The sequence below is a fragment of the Pleurodeles waltl genome, chromosome 8 (genome assembly GCF_031143425.1).
Source record: "Pleurodeles waltl isolate 20211129_DDA chromosome 8, aPleWal1.hap1.20221129, whole genome shotgun sequence".
NCBI lineage: Eukaryota > Metazoa > Chordata > Amphibia > Caudata > Salamandridae > Pleurodeles > Pleurodeles waltl.
In genome coordinates this window covers 680,771,032-680,788,356 of record NC_090447.1, presented here as the reverse complement: position 1 = coordinate 680,788,356, position 17,325 = coordinate 680,771,032, and positions in this window count along the sequence as shown.

The window sequence follows — 17,325 nt, the reverse complement described above, 5'->3', positions numbered from 1 at the left end:
TGCTTCCTCATCTTCACTGTCCACAGGCTCCACAGCTGCCACAACACCTCCTTCAGGACCATCCTCCTGCAGAAAAGGCAGCTGTCGTCGCAAAGCCAAGTTGTGAAGCACACAGCAGGCCACGATGATCTGGCACACCTTTTTTGGTGAGTAGAATAGGGAACCACCTGTCATGTGGAGGCACCTGAACCTAGCCCTCAGGAGGCCGAAGGTCCTCTCTATAATCCTAGTTTGCCCATGTGCCTTATTGTAGCATTCCTCTGCCTTTGTCCTGGGATTCCTCACTGGGGTCAGCAGCCATGACAGGTTGGGGTAACCAGAGTCACCTGCAAATATCGAGGGACAACCGTTAGACACACACTAACTCTTAGGGACATCCCCAGACACCTAGTCACACTGTATTGGGTCCATGTCCTCACTTAATAGCCACACACAGGGGCATATTTATACTCCGTTTGTGCCGATTGTGCGTCAAAAAATTTGACGCACAATCAGCGCAAAGGTTGCCCCATATTTAAACTCTGACGCCCGAGCCCGCGGACGACAAAATTCCACCGTGTGCGTCATTTCTTGGATGCGGCAACCCGCTCTGCGTTAATGATATGCAGGGTAGGCGTTCCCGTCCAAAAAACGACTGTAGGAAAGTACCATCTTGCCTGGTATGTTACCCCCATTTTTCACTGTATATATGTTGTTTTAGTTGTATGTGTCACTGGGACCCTGCCAGCCAGGGCCCCAGTGCTCATAAGTGTGCCTGATTGTGTTACCTGTGTTATGACTAACTGTCTCACTGAGGCTCTGCTATCCAGAACCTCAGTGGTTATGCTCTCTCATTTCTCTCCAAATTGTCACTAACAGGCTAGTGACCAATTTCACCAATTTACATTGGCATACTGGAACACCCTTATAATTCCCTAGTATATGGTACTAAGGTACCCAGGGTATTGGGGTTCCAGGAGATCCCTATGGGCTGCAGCATTTCTTTTGCCACCCATAGGGAGCTCTGACAAATCCTACACAGGCCTGCCACTGCAGCCTGAGTGAAATAATGCACACATTATTTCACAGCCATTTTCACTGCACTTAAGTAACTTATAACTCACCTATATGTCTAACCTTTACTTAGTAAAGGTTAGGTGCAAAGTTACTTAGTGTGTGGGCACCCTGGCACTAGCCAAGGTGCTCCCACATAGTTCAGGGCAAATTCCCCGGACTTTGTGAGTGCGGGGACACCATTTCACAATGGTAACTCCGAATATGGTAATGTAACATGTCTAAGATCATGGAATTGCCCCCTCTATGCCATCCTGGCATTGTTGGCACAATCCCATGATCCCACGGGTCTGTAGCACAGACCCGGGTACTGCCAAACTGCCTTTTCAGGGGTTTCACTGCAGCTGCTGCCTACCCCTCAGACAGGTTTCTGCCCTCCTGGGGTCCAGCCAGGCTTGGCCCAGGAAGGCAGAACAAAGGACTTCCTCAGAGAGAGGGTGTTACACCCTCTCCCTTTGGAAAAAGGTGTTAAGACAGGGGAGGAGTAGCCTCCCCCAGCCTCTGGAAATGCTTTGATGGGCACAGATGGTGCCTATTTCTGCATAAGCCAGTCTACACCGGTTCAGGGACCCCTCAGCCCTGCTCTGGCGCGAAACTGGACAAAGGAAAGGGGAGTGACCACTCCCCTGACCTGCACCTCCCCTGGGAGGTGCCCAGAGCTCCTCCAGTGTGCTCCAGACCTCTGCCATCTTGGAAACAGAGGTGCTGCTGGCACACTGGACTGCTCTGAGTGGCCAGGGCCAGCAGGTGACGTCAGAGACTCCTTCTGATAGGCTCCTTCAGGTGTTGCTAGCCTATCCTCTCTCCTAAGTAGCCAAACCCTCTTTTCTGGCTATTTAGGGTCTCTGCTTTGGGGAATTCCTTAGATAAAGAATGCAAGAGCTCATCAGAGTTCCTCTGCATCTCTCTCTTCACCTTCTGCCAAGGAATCGACTGCTGACCGCGCTGGAAGCCTGCAAAACTGCAACAAAGTAGCGAAGACAACTACTGCAACTCTGTAACGCTGATCCTGCCGCCTTCTTGACTGTTTTCCTGGTGGTGCATGCTGTGGGGGTAGTCTGCCTCCTCTCTGTACTAGAAGCTCCGAATAAATCTCCCGTGGGTTGTAGGAAAGTACCATCTTGCCTGGCATGTTACCCCCATTTTTCACTGTATATATGTTGTTTTAGTTGTATGTGTCACTGGGACCCTGTTCTCCAGGGCCCCAGTGCTCATAAGTGTGCCTGAATGTGTTACCTGTGTAGTGACTAACTGTCTCACTGAGGCTCTGCTAATCAGAACCTCAGTGGTTATGCTCTCTCATTTCTTTCAAATTGTCACTGACAGGCTAGTGACCAATTTTACCAATTTACATTGGCTTACTGGAACACCCTTATAATTCCCTAGTATATGGTACTGAGGTACCCAGGGTATTGGGGTACCAGGAGATCCCTATGGGCTGCAGCATTTCTTTTGCCACCCATAGGGAGCTCTGACAATTCTTACACAGGCCTGCCACTGCAGCCTGAGTGAAATAACGTCCACGTTATTTCACAGCCATTTTACACTGCACTTAAGTAACTTGTAAGTCACCTATAGGTCTAACCTTTACCTGGTAAAGGTTAGATGCAAAGTTACTTAGTGTGAGGGCACCCTGGCACTAGCCAAGGTGCCCCCACATTGTTCAGGGCCAATTCCCCGGACTTTGTGAGTGCGGGGACACCATTACACGCGTGCACTACGTATAGGTCTCTACCTATATGTAGCTTCACAATGGTAACTCCGAATATGGCCATGTAACATGTCTAAGATCATGGAATTTCCCCCTGTATGCCATCCTGGCATTGTTGGCACAATTCCATGATCCCAGTGGTCTGTAGCACAGACCCTGGTACTGCCAAACTGCCTTTTCTGGGGTTTCACTGCAGCTGCTGCTGCTGCCAACCCCTCAGACAGGTTTCTGCCCCCCTGGGGTCAAGCCAGGCTTGTCCCAGGATGGCAGAACAAAGGACTTCCTCTGAGAGAGGGTGTTACACCCTCTCCCTTTGGAAAATGGTGTGAAGGCAGGGGAGGAGTAGCCTCCCCCAGCCTCTGGAAATGCTTTCATGGGCACAGATGTGCCCAATTCTGCATAAGCCAGTCTACACCGGTTCAGGGGACCCCTTAGCCCTGCTCTGGCGCGAAACTGGACAAAGGAAAGGGGAGTGACCACTCCCCTGACCTGCACCTCCCCTGGGAGGTGTCCAGAGCTCCTCCAGTGTGCTCCAGACCTCTGCCATCTTGGAAACAGAGGTGCTGCTGGCACACTGGACTGCTCTGAGTGGCCAGTGCCACCAGGTGACGTCAGAGACTCCTTCTGATAGGCTCCTTCAGGTGTTAGTAGCCTATCCTCTCTCCTAGGTAGCCAAACCCTCTTTTCTGGCTATTTAGGGTCTCTGTCTCTGGGGAAACTTTAGATAACGAATGCAAGAGCTCATCAGAGTTCCTCTGCATCTCTCTCTTCACTTTCTGCCAAGGAATCGACTGCTGACCGCGCTGGAAGCCTGCAACACTGCAACAAAGTAGCAAAGACGACTACTGCAACTCTGTAACGCTGATCCTGCCGTCTTCTCGACTGTTTTCCTGGTGGTGCATGCTGTGGGGGTAGTCTGCCTCCTCTCTGCACTAGAAGCTCCGAAGAAATCTCCCGTGGGTCGACGGAATCTTCCCCCTGCAACCGCAGGCACCAAAAAGCTGCATTACCGGTCCCTTGGGTCTCCTCTCAGCACGACGAGCGAGGTCCCTTGAATCCAGCAACTCTGTCCAAGTGACTCCCACAGTCCAGTGACTCTTCAGTCCAAGTTTGGTGGAGGTAAGTCCTTGCCTCACCTCGCTAGACTGCATTGCTGGGAACCGCGACTTTTGCAGCTACTCCGGCCCCTGTGAAATTCCGGCGGAAATCCTTTGTGCACATCCAAGCCTGGGTCCACAGCACTCTAACCTGCATTGCACGACTTTCTAAGTTGGTCTCCGGCGACGTGGGACTCCTTTGTGTAACTTCGGGTGAGCACCGTTTCACGCATCCTCGTAGTGCCTGTTTCTGGCACTTCTCCGGGTGCTACCTGATGCTGAGAGGGCTCCTTGTCTTGCTCGACGTCCCCTCAACCTCCTGGTCCCTCCTGGGCCACAGCAGCGTCCAAAAACGCTAACCGCACGATTTGCAGCTGGCAAGGCTTGTTGGCGTTCTTTCGGCGGGAAAACACTTTTGCACAACTCTCCACGGCGAGAGGGATCTGTCCACCAAAGGGGAAGTCTCTAGCCCTTTTCGTTCCTGCAGAAACCTCAGCTTCTTCTGTCCAGTAGAAGCTTCTTTGCATCCACAGCTGGCATTTCCTGGGCATATGCCCATCTCCGACTTGCTTGTGACTTTTGGACTTGGTCCCCTTGTTTCACAGGTACCCTAGATTGGAAATCCATCGTTGTTGCATGGTTGGTTTGTGTCTTTCCTGCATTATTCCTCTATCACAACTTCTTTGTCTTTTGGGGAACTTTAGTGCACTTTGCACTCACTTTTCAGGGTCTTGGGGAGGGCTAATTTTCTAACTCTCACTATTTTCTAATAGTCCCAGCGACCCTCTACAAGGTCACATAGGTTTGGGGTCCATTTGTGGTTCGCATTCCACTTTTGGAGTATATGGTTTGTGTTGCCCCTATCCCTATGTGTCCCCATTGCATCTTATTGTAACTATACATTGTTTGCACTGTTTTCTAAGACTATACTGCATATTTTTGGTATTGTGTACATATAACTTGTGTATATTTGCTATCCTCTCACTGAGGGTACACTCTAAGATACTTTGGCATATTGTCATAAAAATAAAGTACCTTTATTTTTAGTATAACTGTGTATTGTGTTTTCTTATGATATTGTGCAAGTGACACTAGTGGTACTGTAGTAGCTTCACACGTCTCCTAGTTCCGCCTAAGCTGCTCTACTGAGCTACCATTATCTATCAGCCTATGCTGCTAGACACCCTATACACTAATAAGGGATAACTGGGCCTGGTGCAAGGTGCAAGTACCCCTTGGTACTCACTACAAGCCAGTCCAGCCTCCTACATTGGTTGTGCAGCGGTGGGATAAGTGCTTTGAGACTACTTACCACTCTTGTCATTGTACTTTTCATAAGAGAAAAATATACAAAACAAGTTCAGTGTGTGTACACATAGCTAAAAAGTTTAGCATTTCCTCTTTTCACTCTTTTCTAAAGTGCTGAAAAGTACTTCTAAACTTTCAAAAAGTTCTGATTTTTTTTTTCTCTTTTTCTATCACTCTCTCTAAAAAAAATGTCTGGCACAGGCCAAAATGTTGATCTGTCCAAACTTGCATATGACCACCTTAGCTGGAAAGGAGCAAGGAGTCTCTGTGTAGAGAGAGGTTTGAGTGTAGGGAAGAATCCTTCCTTGGAATTGTTACTTAACATGCTTAGAGAACAAGATAAGGCCAAAAGTGCCCCATCTGTTGAAAAAGTAGCTAATGGTTCCCAATCTGATCCAGGGACTCCCCCAGGAAAAGATTCAGGAAAGAAACTTCCTAGCCTGCCCATTACTAGACAGTCTAGCAGAGTTGGTAATGATGAAGAGCCACACCATACAAATAGTGTTGTCTCACATCATAGCAAAAACATTTATTCTCACCACAGTGGTAGTGATGTTTCTGTTAGCCAAGCTGTTAGGGTGGCTTCTGTAAGGGACAGGTCTCCTTCTGTTCATTCTTCTGTGTCTAAGAATGTCCCTCCCACCAACCCTGATGACAGAATGTTAGAAAGGGAACTCAACAAGTTGAGAGTGGAACAAACCAGACTGAAGCTTAAAAAGCAACAGCTGGATTTGGATAGATAGTCTTTTGAACTAGAGAAAGAAAGACAGAAGTTGGGTTTAGATACCCATGGTGGCAGCAGCAGTATTCCCCATAGTCATCCTGCAAAAGAGCATGATTCCAGGAATCTGCATTAGATAGTTCCCCCTTATAAGGAGGGGGATGACATTAACAAGTGGTTTGCTGCACTTGAGAGGGCCTGTGTTGTACAGGATGTCCCTCAAAGGCAGTGGGCTGCTATCCTATGGCTATCATTTAGTGGAAAAGGTAGGGATAGGCTCCTTACTGTGAAAGAAAGTGATGCCAATAATTTTACAGTTCTTAAGAATGCACTCCTGGATGGTTATGGCTTAACCACTGAACAATACAGGATAAAGTTCAGAGAGACCAAAAAGGAGTCTTCACAAGACTGGGTTGATTTCATTGACCATTCAGTGAAGGCCTTGGAGGGGTGGTTACAAGGCAGTAAAGTTACTGATTTTGAAAGCCTGTATAACTTGATCCTGAGAGAGCATATTCTTAATAATTGTGTGTCTGATTTGTTGCACCAGTACTTGGTGGACTCTGATCTGACCTCTCCCCAAGAATTGGGAAAGAAGGCAGACAAATGGGTCAGAACAAGGGTGAACAGAAAAGTTCATACAGGGGGTGACAAAGATGGCAACAAAAAGAAGGATGGTAAGTCTTCTGACAAGGGTGGAGACAAATCTAAAAATGAGTCTTCATCAGGCCCACAAAAACACTCTGGTGGGGGTGGTGGGCCCAAATCCTCTTTTAATCAAAACAAAGAAAAGAAACCATGGTGCTATTTATGTAAAGTAAAAGGCCATTGGACAACAGATCCCAGTTGTCCAAAGAAAAGCACCAAGCCTCCTACCACTACAACCCCTACTGCTACACCTAGTGTCCCTACTAATAGCAGTGGTGGTTGGAGCAAACCTTACTAATAGCCAATCCAAGGGAGTAGCTGGGCTCACTTTTGGTAACTTAGTTGGGGTTGGTCTTGTTAGGGAGACCACAGAGGCTGTGTTAGTCTCTGAGGGGGCTATTGATTTAGCCACCTTAGTTGCTTGTCCCCTTAATATGGATAAGTACAAGCAGCTACCCCTTATAAATGGTGTTGAGGTTCAGGCCTACAGGGACACTGGTGCCAGTTTGACTATGGTCATAGAGAAACTGGTCCACCCCGAACAACACCTACTTGCTCACCAGTACCAAGTAACCGATGCTCACAACAACACACTTAGCCACCCCATGGCTGTTGTAAATCTCAACTGGGGGGGGGTTACTGGTCCAAAGAAAGTTGTGGTAGCCTCAGATTTACCTGTAGACTGTCTACTAGGAAATGATTTGGAGACATCAGCTTGGTCAGATGTGGAGTTGGAGGCCCATGCAGCAATGCTGGGCATCCCAGGGCATATTTGTGCTTTAACCAGGGCTCAGGCCAAAAAGCAAAAAGGACAGGGATGCTTGGATCCTGGAACAATGGACCAAGTGCTCCCTAAAGCTAGGGCTAGTAGAAGTAAACCACTTCCTACTATCCCTCCCTCTACAGTGGATTCAACTTCTGAGGAAGAAGAATTCCCTCCCTGTGCAGAACCTACACCAGAGGAGCTTGAAGCAGACACTGCTGAGCTTTTGGGTGAAGGGGGGCCTGCCAGAGAGGAGCTGAGTGTGGCACAGCAAACCTGTCCCACATTAGAGGGTCTGAGACAGCAAGCTGTCAAACAGGCTAATGGGGATGTCAGTGACTCTCACAGAGTTTACTGGGAGGACAATCTCTTGTATACTGAGGCAAAGGATCCTAAACCTGGAGCTGCCAGGAGATTAGTGATCCCTCAGAAGTACAGAAAGTTCCTCTTAACTCTTGCTCACGACATTCCCCCAGCAGGGCATCTGGAACAAATGAAAACTTGGGACAGACTTGTTCCCTTGTTTCATTGGCCTAGGATGTCTGAGGACACAAAATAATTTTGTAAGTCCTGTGAAACCTGTCAAGCCAGTGGCAAAACAGGTGGCACTCCAAAGGCACCCCTTATCCGACTGCCTGTGGTTGGGGTTCCCTTTGAAAGGGTAGGGGTTGACATAGTTGGCCCCCTTGACCCTCCTACTGCTTCAGGCAATAGATTTATCTTGGTGGTAGTGGACCATGCCACAAGATATCCTGAAGCTATTCCTTTAAGGACCACTACAGCTCCTGCAGTGGCAAAGGCCCTCCTGGGAATATTTTCCAGGGTGGGCTTCCCAAAGGAAGTAGTATCAGACAGGGGAAGCAATTTCATGTCTGCATACTTAAAGGCCATGTGGAAGGAGTGTGGTGTAACTTATAAATTCACCACACCCTATCATCCACAAACAAATGGACTGGTGGAGGGATTTAATAAAACTCTCAAAGGCATGATTATGGGTCTCCCTGAAAAATTCAGCAGGAGATGGGATATCCTATTACCATGCCTCCTTTTTGCCTACATGGAGGTACCCCAGAAAGGAGTGGGCTTCAGCCCCTTTTAACTTCTTTTTGGACACCCTGTTAGGGGTCCACTCACACTTGTCAAGGAGGGTTGGGAACAACCTTTAAAGGCTCCAAAACAAGATATTGTGGATTATGTACTTGGCCTCAGATCAAGGATGGCTGAGTATATGAAAAAGGCCAGTAAAAAGCTTCAGGCCAGCCAAGAGCTCCAGAAGCAATGGCATGACCAGAAGTCTGTTTTGGTTCAGTACAAACCAGGGCAGAAAGTGTGGGTCTTGAAGCCTGTGGCCCCAAGAGCACTCCAAGATAAATGGAGTGGTCCCCACACAATTGTTGAGAAAAAGGGAGAAGTCACCTATTTAGTTGACTTAGGCACTGCCAGGAGTCCCCTTAGGGTGCTCCATGTCAATCGCCTGAAACCCTACTATGACAGGGCTGATCTCACCCTGCTCATGGCAACTGATGAGGGACAGGAAGAAGACAGTGATCCTCTACCTGATCTCTTCTCTTCCACAGAACAAGATGCTCTTGTGGAAGGTGTAGTTTTGGCTGATTGTCTTACTGCTGAGCAGAAAGACCATTGCATAAATCTCCTAGATCAATTCTCTGAACTCTTCTCTACTGTGCCAGGTACCACTTCTGGGTGTGAGCACACTATAGATACTGGAGACAGCTTGCCTGTCAAAAGTAAGATCTATAGGCAGCCTGACCATGTCAGGGACTGCATAAAGCAAGAGGTGCAGAAAATGTTAGAACTAGGAGTGGTTGAGCACTCTGAAAGTCCATGGGCTTCTCCTGTGGTACTTGTACCAAAACCCCATGCCAAAGATGAAAAGAAGGAAATGTGGTTTTGTGTAGACTATAGAGGTCTCAACTTGGTAACCAAAACTGATGCTCACCCTATACCCAGGGGAGATGAGCTCATAGATACACTGGCATCTGCCAAGTATCTAAGCACTTTTGATTTGACTGCAGGGCATTGGCAGATCAAATTATCAGAAGATGCTAAACCTAAAACAGCATTTTCAACCATTGGAGGACATTACCAGTTCACTGTAATGCCTTTTGGATTGAAGAATGCACCTGCCACTTTTCAGAGGTTGGTGAACACAGTCCTGCAAGGGCTGGAAGCTTTCAGTGCAGCATATCTGGACGATATAGCTGTCTTTAGCTCCAGCTGGGATGATCACCTGGTCCACCTATGGAAAGTTTTGGAGGCCCTGCAAAAGGCAGGCCTCACTATCAAGGCTTCAAAGTGCCAGATAGGGCAGGGTAAGGTGGTTTATCTGGGACACCTTGTTGGTGGGGAACAGATTGCACCACTACAGGGGAAAATCCAAACAATTATTGACTGGGTTCCCCCTACTACTCAGACTCAGGTGAGAGCCTTCCTAGGCCTCACTGGGTATTACAGGAGGTTCATTAAGAACTATGGCTCCATGGCAGCCCCTCTTAATGACCTCACATCCAAGAAGATGCCTAAAAAGGTATTATGGACAGCAAACTGTCAGAAAGCTTTTGAGGAGCTGAAGCAGGCCATGTGCTGTGCACCTGTCCTGAAAAGCCCTTGTTACTCTAAAAAATTCTATGTCCAGACTGATGCATCTGAATTAGGAGTAGGGGCAGTCCTATCACAACTTAATTCTGAGGGCCAGGATCAACCTGTTGCTTTTATTAGTAGGAGGTTGACCCCTAGAGAAAAGCGTTGGTCTGCCATTGAGAGGGAGGCCTTTGCTGTGGACTGGGCACTGAAGAAGTTGAGGCCATACCTGTTTGGCACTCACTTCATTGTTCAGACAGACCACAAACCTCTACTTTGGCTAAAACAAATGAAAGGTGAAAATCTTAAATTGTTGAGGTGGTCCATATCCCTACAGGGAATGGACTATACAGTGGAACATAGACCTGGGAGTAGCCACTCCAATGCAGATGGACTCTCCAGATATTTCCACTTAGACAATGAAGACCCATCAGGGAATGACTAGTCTTAGGGGGTCATTCTGACCCTGGCGGTAATTACCGCCATGGCGGAGGTCGGCGGTAGCACCGCCAACAGGCTGGCGGTGCACCGCTGGGCATTCTGACCGCGGCGGTTCAGCTGCGGCCAGAAACGGAAAGTCAGCGGTGTACCGCCGACTTCCCGCTGCCCTTGAGAATCCTTCATGGCGGCGGAGCGCGCTCCGCCGCCATGGGGATTCTGACACCCCCTACCGCCATCCGGTTCCTGGCGGTTCTCCCGCCAGGAACAGGATGGTGGTAGGGGGTGCTGCGGGGCCCCTGGGGGCCCCTGCAGTGCCCATGCCAATGGCATGGGCACTGCAGGGGCCCCCGTAAGAGGGCCCCACGAAGAATTTCAGTGTCTGCTTTGCAGGCACTGAAATTCGCGACGGGTGCAACTGCACCCGTCGCACCTTCCCACTCCGCCGGCTCCATTCTGAGCCGGCGTCCTCGTGGGAAGGGTGTTTCCCGCTGGGCTGGCGGGCGGACTTTCGGCGGTTGCCCACCGGCCCAGTGGGAAAGCCAGAATGACCGCCGCGGTCTTTTGACTGCGGAGCGGTCTTTCGGCGGGAACCGCTTGGCGGGCGGCGACCGCCGTCCGCCGCAGTCAGAATGACCCCCTAATTGTCCCTCGTTTGGGGGGGGGGTTGTGTAGGAAAGTACCATCTTGCCTGGCATGTTACCCCCATTTTTCACTGTATATATGTTCTTTTAGTTGTATGTGTCACTGGGACCCTGTTCTCCAGGGCCCCAGTGCTCATAAGTGTGCCTGAATGTGTTACCTGTGTAGTGACTAACTGTCTCACTGAGGCTCTGCTAATCAGAACCTCAGTGGTTCTGCTCTCTCATTTCTTTCAAATTGTCACTGACAGGCTAGTGACCAATTTTACCAATTTACATTGGCTTACTGGAACACCCTTATAATTCCCTAGTATATGGTACTGAGGTACCCAGGGTATTGGGGTTCCAGGAGATCCCCATGGGCTGCAGCATTTCTTTTGCCACCCATAGGGAGCTCTGACAATTCTTACACAGGCCTGCCACTGCAGCCTGAGTGAAATAACGTCCACGTTATTTCACAGCCATTTTACACTGCACTTAAGTAACTTATAAGTCACCTATATGTCTAACCTTTACCTGGTAAAGGTTAGGTGCAAAGTTACTTAGTGTGAGGGCACCCTGGCACTAGCCAAGGTGCCCCCACATTGTTCAGGGCCAATTCCCCGGACTTTGTGAGTGCGGGGACACCATTACATGCGTGCACTACATATAGGTCTCTACCTATATGTAGCTTCACAATGGTAACTCCGAATATGGCCATGTAACATGTCTAAGATCATGGAATTGCCCCCTCTATGCCATCCTGGCATTGTTGGCACAATTCCATGATCCCAGTGGTCTGTAGCACAGACCCTGGTACTGCCAAACTGCCTTTCCTGGGGTTTCACTGCAGCTGCTGCTGCTGCCAACCCCTCAGACAGGTTTCTGCCCTCCTGGGGTCAAGCCAGGCTTGTCCCAGGATGGCAGAACAAAGGACTTCCTCTGAGAGAGGGTGTTACACCCTCTCCCTTTAGAAAATGGTGTGAAGGCAGGGGAGGAGTAGCCTGCCCCAGCCTCTGGAAATGCTTTCATGGGCACAGATGTGCCCAATTCTGCATAAGCCAGTCTACACCGGTTCAGGGGACCCCTTAGCCCTGCTCTGGTGCGAAACTGGACAAAGGAAAGGGGAGTGACCACTCCCCTGACCTGCACCTCCCCTGGGAGGTGTCCAGAGCTCCTCCAGTGTGCTCCAGACCTCTGCCATCTTGGAAACAGAGGTGCTGCTGGCACACTGGACTGCTCTGAGTGGCCAGTGCCACCAGGTGACGTCAGAGACTCCTGATAGGCTCCTTCAGGTGTTAGTAGCCTATCCTCTCTCCTAGGTAGCCAAACCCTCTTTTCTGGCTATTTAGGGTCTCTGTCTCTGGGGAACCTTTAGATAACAAATGCAAGAGCTCATCAGAGTTCCTCTGCATCTCTCTCTTCACCTTCTGCCAAGGAATCGACTGCTGACCGCGCTGGAAGCCTGCAACACTGCAACAAAGTAGCAAAGACGACTACTGCAACTCTGTAACGCTGATCCTGCCGCCTTCTCGACTGTTTTCCTGGTGGTGCATGCTGTGGGGGTAGTCTGCCTCCTCTCTGCACTAGAAGCTCCGAAGAAATCTCCCGTGGGTCGACGGAATCTTCCCCCTGCAACCGCAGGCACCAAAAAGCTGCATTACCGGTCCATCGGGTCTCCTCTCAGCACAACGAGCGAGGTCCCTTGAATCCAGCAACTCTGTCCAAGTGACTCCCACAGTCCAGTGACTCTTCAGTCCAAGTTTGGTGGAGGTAAGTCCTTGTCTCACCTCGCTAGACTGCATTGCTGGGAACTGCGACTTTTGCAGCTACTCCGGCCCCTGTGCACTTCCGGCGGAAATCCTTTGTGCACAGCCAAGCCTGGGTCCACGGCACACTAACCTGCATTGCACGACTTTCTAAGTTGGTCTCCGGCGACGTGGGACTCCTTTGTGTAACTTCGGGTGAGCACCATTTCACGCATCCTTGTAGTGCCTGTTTCTGGCACTTCTCCGGGTGCTACCTGCTGCTGAGAGGGCTCCTTGTCTTGCGCGACGTCCCCTCTACCTCCTGGTCCAATTTGCGACCTCCTGGTCCCTTCTGGGCCACAGCAGCGTCCAAAAACGCTAACCGCACGATTTGCAGCTAGCAAGGCTTGTTGGCATTCTTTCGGTGGGAAAGCACTTCTGCACGACTCTCCACGGCGAGAGGGATCCGTCCACCAAAGGGGAAGTCTTTAGCCCTTTTCGTTCCTGCAGAAACCTCAGCTTCTTCTGTCCAGTAGAAGCTTCTTTCCATCCACAGCTGGCATTTCCTGGGCATATGCCCATCTCCGACTTGCTTGTGACTTTTGGACTTGGTCCCCTTGTTCCACAGGTACCCTAGATTGGAAATCCATAGTTGTTGCATTGTTGGTTTGTGTCTTTCCTGCATTATTCCTCTATCACGACTTCTTTGTCTTTTGGGGAACTTTAGTGCACTTTGCACTCACTTTTCAGGGTCTTGGGGAGGGCTAATTTTCTAACTCTCACTATTTTCTAATAGTCCCAGCGACCCTCTACAAGGTCACATAGGTTTGGGGTCCATTCGTGGTTCGCCTTCCACTTTTGGAGTATATGGTTTGTGTTGCCCCTATCCCTATGTGTCCCCATTGCATCCTATTGTAACTATACATTGTTTGCACTGTTTTCTAAGACTGTACTGCATATTTTTGGTATTGTGTACATATAACTTGTGTATATTTGCTATCCTCTCACTGAGGGTACACTCTAAGATACTTTGGCATATTGTCATAAAAATAAAGTACCTTTATTTTTAGTATAACTGTGTATTGTGTTTTCTTATGATATTGTGCAAGTGACACTAGTGGTACTGTAGTAGCTTCACACGTCTCCTAGTTCCGCCTAAGCTGCTCTGCTAAGCTACCATTATCTATCAGCCTATGCTGCTAGACACCCTATACACTAATAAGGGATAACTGGGCCTGGTGCGAGGTGCAAGTACCCCTTGGTACTCACTACAAGCCAGTCCAGCCTCCTACATGGGTCGACGGAATCTTCCCCCTGCTACCGCAGGCACCAAAGCACAGCATCACCGGTACTCTGGGTCTCCTCTCATCACGACGAGCGAGGTCCCTTGAATCCAGCAACTCTGTCCAAGTGACTCCCACAGTCCAGTGACTCTTCAGTCCAAGTTTGGTGGAGGTAAGTCCTTGCCTCCCCACGCCAGACTGCATTGCTGGGAACTGCGTCTTTTGCAGCTACTCCGGCCTCTGTGCACTTCCGGCGGAAATCCTTTGTGCACAGCCAAGCCTGGGTCCACGCCACTCTAACCTTCATTGCACGACCTCCTGAGTTGTCCTCCGGCGGCGTGGGACTCTCTTCTGCAACTTCGGGTCAGCACCATTTCACTCCTCTTTGTAGTGCCTGTTCCGGCACTTCTACGGGTGCTGCCTGCTTCTGAGAGGGCTCCTTGTCTTGCTGGGCACCCCCTCTGTCCCCAGACGCAATAGGCGTTATCCTGGTCCCTCCTGGGCCACAGCAGCATTCAAAAACCCTAAGCGCACGATTTGCAGCTAGCAAGGCTTGTTTGTGGTCTTTCTTCAGGAAAACACTTCTGCACGACTCTTCACGACGTGGGACATCCATCCTCTAAAGGGGAAGTTTCTAGCCCTTGTCGTTCTTGCAGAATCCTCAGCTTCTACTGCCTAGTAGCAGCTTCTTTGCACCCACAGCTGGCATTTCCTGGGCATCTGCCCACTCTCGACTTGATCGTGACTTTTGGACTTGGTCCCCTTGTTCCACAGGTACTCTCGTCTGGAAATCCATCATTGTTGCATTGCTGGTTTGTGTCTTTCCTGTAGAATTCCCCTATCACGACTTCTGTGCTCTTTGGGGAACTTTAGTGCACTTTGCACTCACTTTTCAGGGTCTTGGGGTGGGCTATTTTTCTAACCCTCACTGTTTTCTTACAGTCCCAGCGATCCTCTACAAGGTCACATAGGTTTGGGGTCCATTCGTGGTTTGCATTCCACTTTTGGAGTATATGGTTTGTGTTGCCCCTATCCCTATGTGTCCCCATTGCATCCTATTGTAACTATACATTGTTTGCACTGTTTTCTAAGACTATACTGCATATTTTTGGTATTGTGTACATATATCTTGTGTATATTTGCTATCCTCATACTGAGGGTACTCACTGAGATACTTTGGCATATTGTCATAAAAATAAAGTACCTTTATTTTTAGCATATCTGTGTATTGTGTTTTCTTATGATATTGTGCAAGTGACACTAGTGGTACTGTAGGAGCTTCACTCGTCTCCTAGTTCAGCCTAAGCTGCTCTGCTAAGCTACCATTATCTATCAGCCTAAGCTGCTAGACACCCTATACACTAATAAGGGATACCTGGGCCTGGTGCAAGGTGTAAGTACCTCTTGGTACTCACTACAAGCCAGTCCAGCCTCCTACATTGGTTGTGCAGCGGTGGGATAAGTACTTTGCAACTACTTACCAGTTTTGTCACTGTACTTTTCATAAGAGAAAAATATACAAAACAAGTTCAGTGTATGTACACCTAACCAAAAAGTTTTGCTTTTCTTCTCTCACTTCTTTACTAAGTGCTGAAAAGTACCTCTAAACTTTCTAAAAGTTCTTTAAAAGTTTTAAAAGTTTTTTTTTCTGTCTTTTCAAAAGTTCTGAAAAACTTTTTTATCACTTTTTCTATCACTTAAACACTTTCTAAAATGTCTGGCACAGGCCAAACTGTTGATCTGTCCAAACTTGCTTATGATCACCTTAGCTGGAAGGGAGCAAGGAGTCTCTGCATAGAGAGAGGTTTAAGTGTAGGAAAAAATCCCTCTAGAGAACTGTTAGTGAATATGCTTGTTGAACAGCATAAGGCCAGAGGTGGCACTTCTGTTGAAAAGTTAGCTGATGGTTCCCAATCTGACCCTGGGGCACCCCTAGCAAAAGATTTAGAAGGGAAACTTCCTAGCCTGCCCATTAGCAGACGACCTAGCATAGCTGGTACTGATGTAGAGTCACATCATACAGATAGTGTGGTCTCACATCACAGTAAGAGTATTCCTTCTCATCATAGTAGAAGTGCTGTTTCTGTTTGCCAATCTGTTAGGGTGCCATCTGTTAGGAACAGGTCTCCTTCTGTTCATTCTCACCATACTTCTGTTTCTAGGCATGTCCCTCCCACCCACCCTGATGACAGAGTGTTAGAAAGGGAGCTCAATAGATTGAGAGTGGAGGAATCCAGGCTGAAGCTCAAGAAGCAACAGCTGGATTTAGATAGGCAGTCCTTAGAGATAGAAAGAGAAAGACAGAAAATGGGGTTTGAAACCCATGGTGGCAGCAGCAGTATTCCCCATAGTCATCCTGCAAGAGAGCATGATTCTAGGAATCTGCATAAGATAGTTCCCCCTTATAAGGAGGGGGATGACATTAACAAGTGGTTTGCTGCACTTGAAAGGGCCTGTGTTGTACAGGATGTCCCTCAAAGGCAGTGTGCTGCTATCCTATGGCTATCATTTAGTGGAAAGGGTAGGGATAGGCTCCTTACTGTAAAAGAAAGTGATGCCAATAACTTTGCAGTTCTTAAGAATGCACTCCTGGATGGTTATGGCTTAACCACTGAACAGTACAGGATGAAGTTCATAGAGACCAAAAAGGAGTCTTCACAAGACTGGGTGGACTTTGTTGACCATTCAGAGAAGGCCTTGGAGGGGTGGTTACATGGCAGTAAAGTTACTGATTATGAAAGCCTGTATAACTCAATACTGAGAGAGCATATTCTTAATAATTGTGTGTCTGATTTGTTGCACCAGTACCTGGTGGACTCTGATCTGACCTCTCCCCAAGAATTGGGAAAGAAGGCAGGCAAATGGGTCAGAACAAGGGTGAACAGAAATGTTCATACAGGGGGTGACAAAGATGGCAATAAGAAGAAGGATGGTAAGTCTTCTGACAAGGGTGGAGACAAATCTAAAAATGAGTCTTCATCAGGCCCACAAAAACATTCTGGTGGGGGTGGTGGGCCCAAATCCTCTTCTAATCAAAACAAAGAAAAGAAACCATGGTGCTATTTATGTAAAATAAAAGGCCATTGGACAACAGATCCCAGTTGTCCAAAGAAAAGCACCAAGCCTCCTACCATTACAACCCCTACTGCTACGCCTAGTGTCCCTACTAATAGCAGTGGTGGTGGGAGCAAACCTACTAATAGCCAATCCAAGGGAGTAGCTGGGCTCACTATAGGTAACTTAGTTGGGGTTGGTCTGATTAGGGAGACCACAGAGGCTGTGTTAGTCTCTGAGGGGGCTATTGATTTAGCCACCTTGGTTGCTTGTCCCCTTA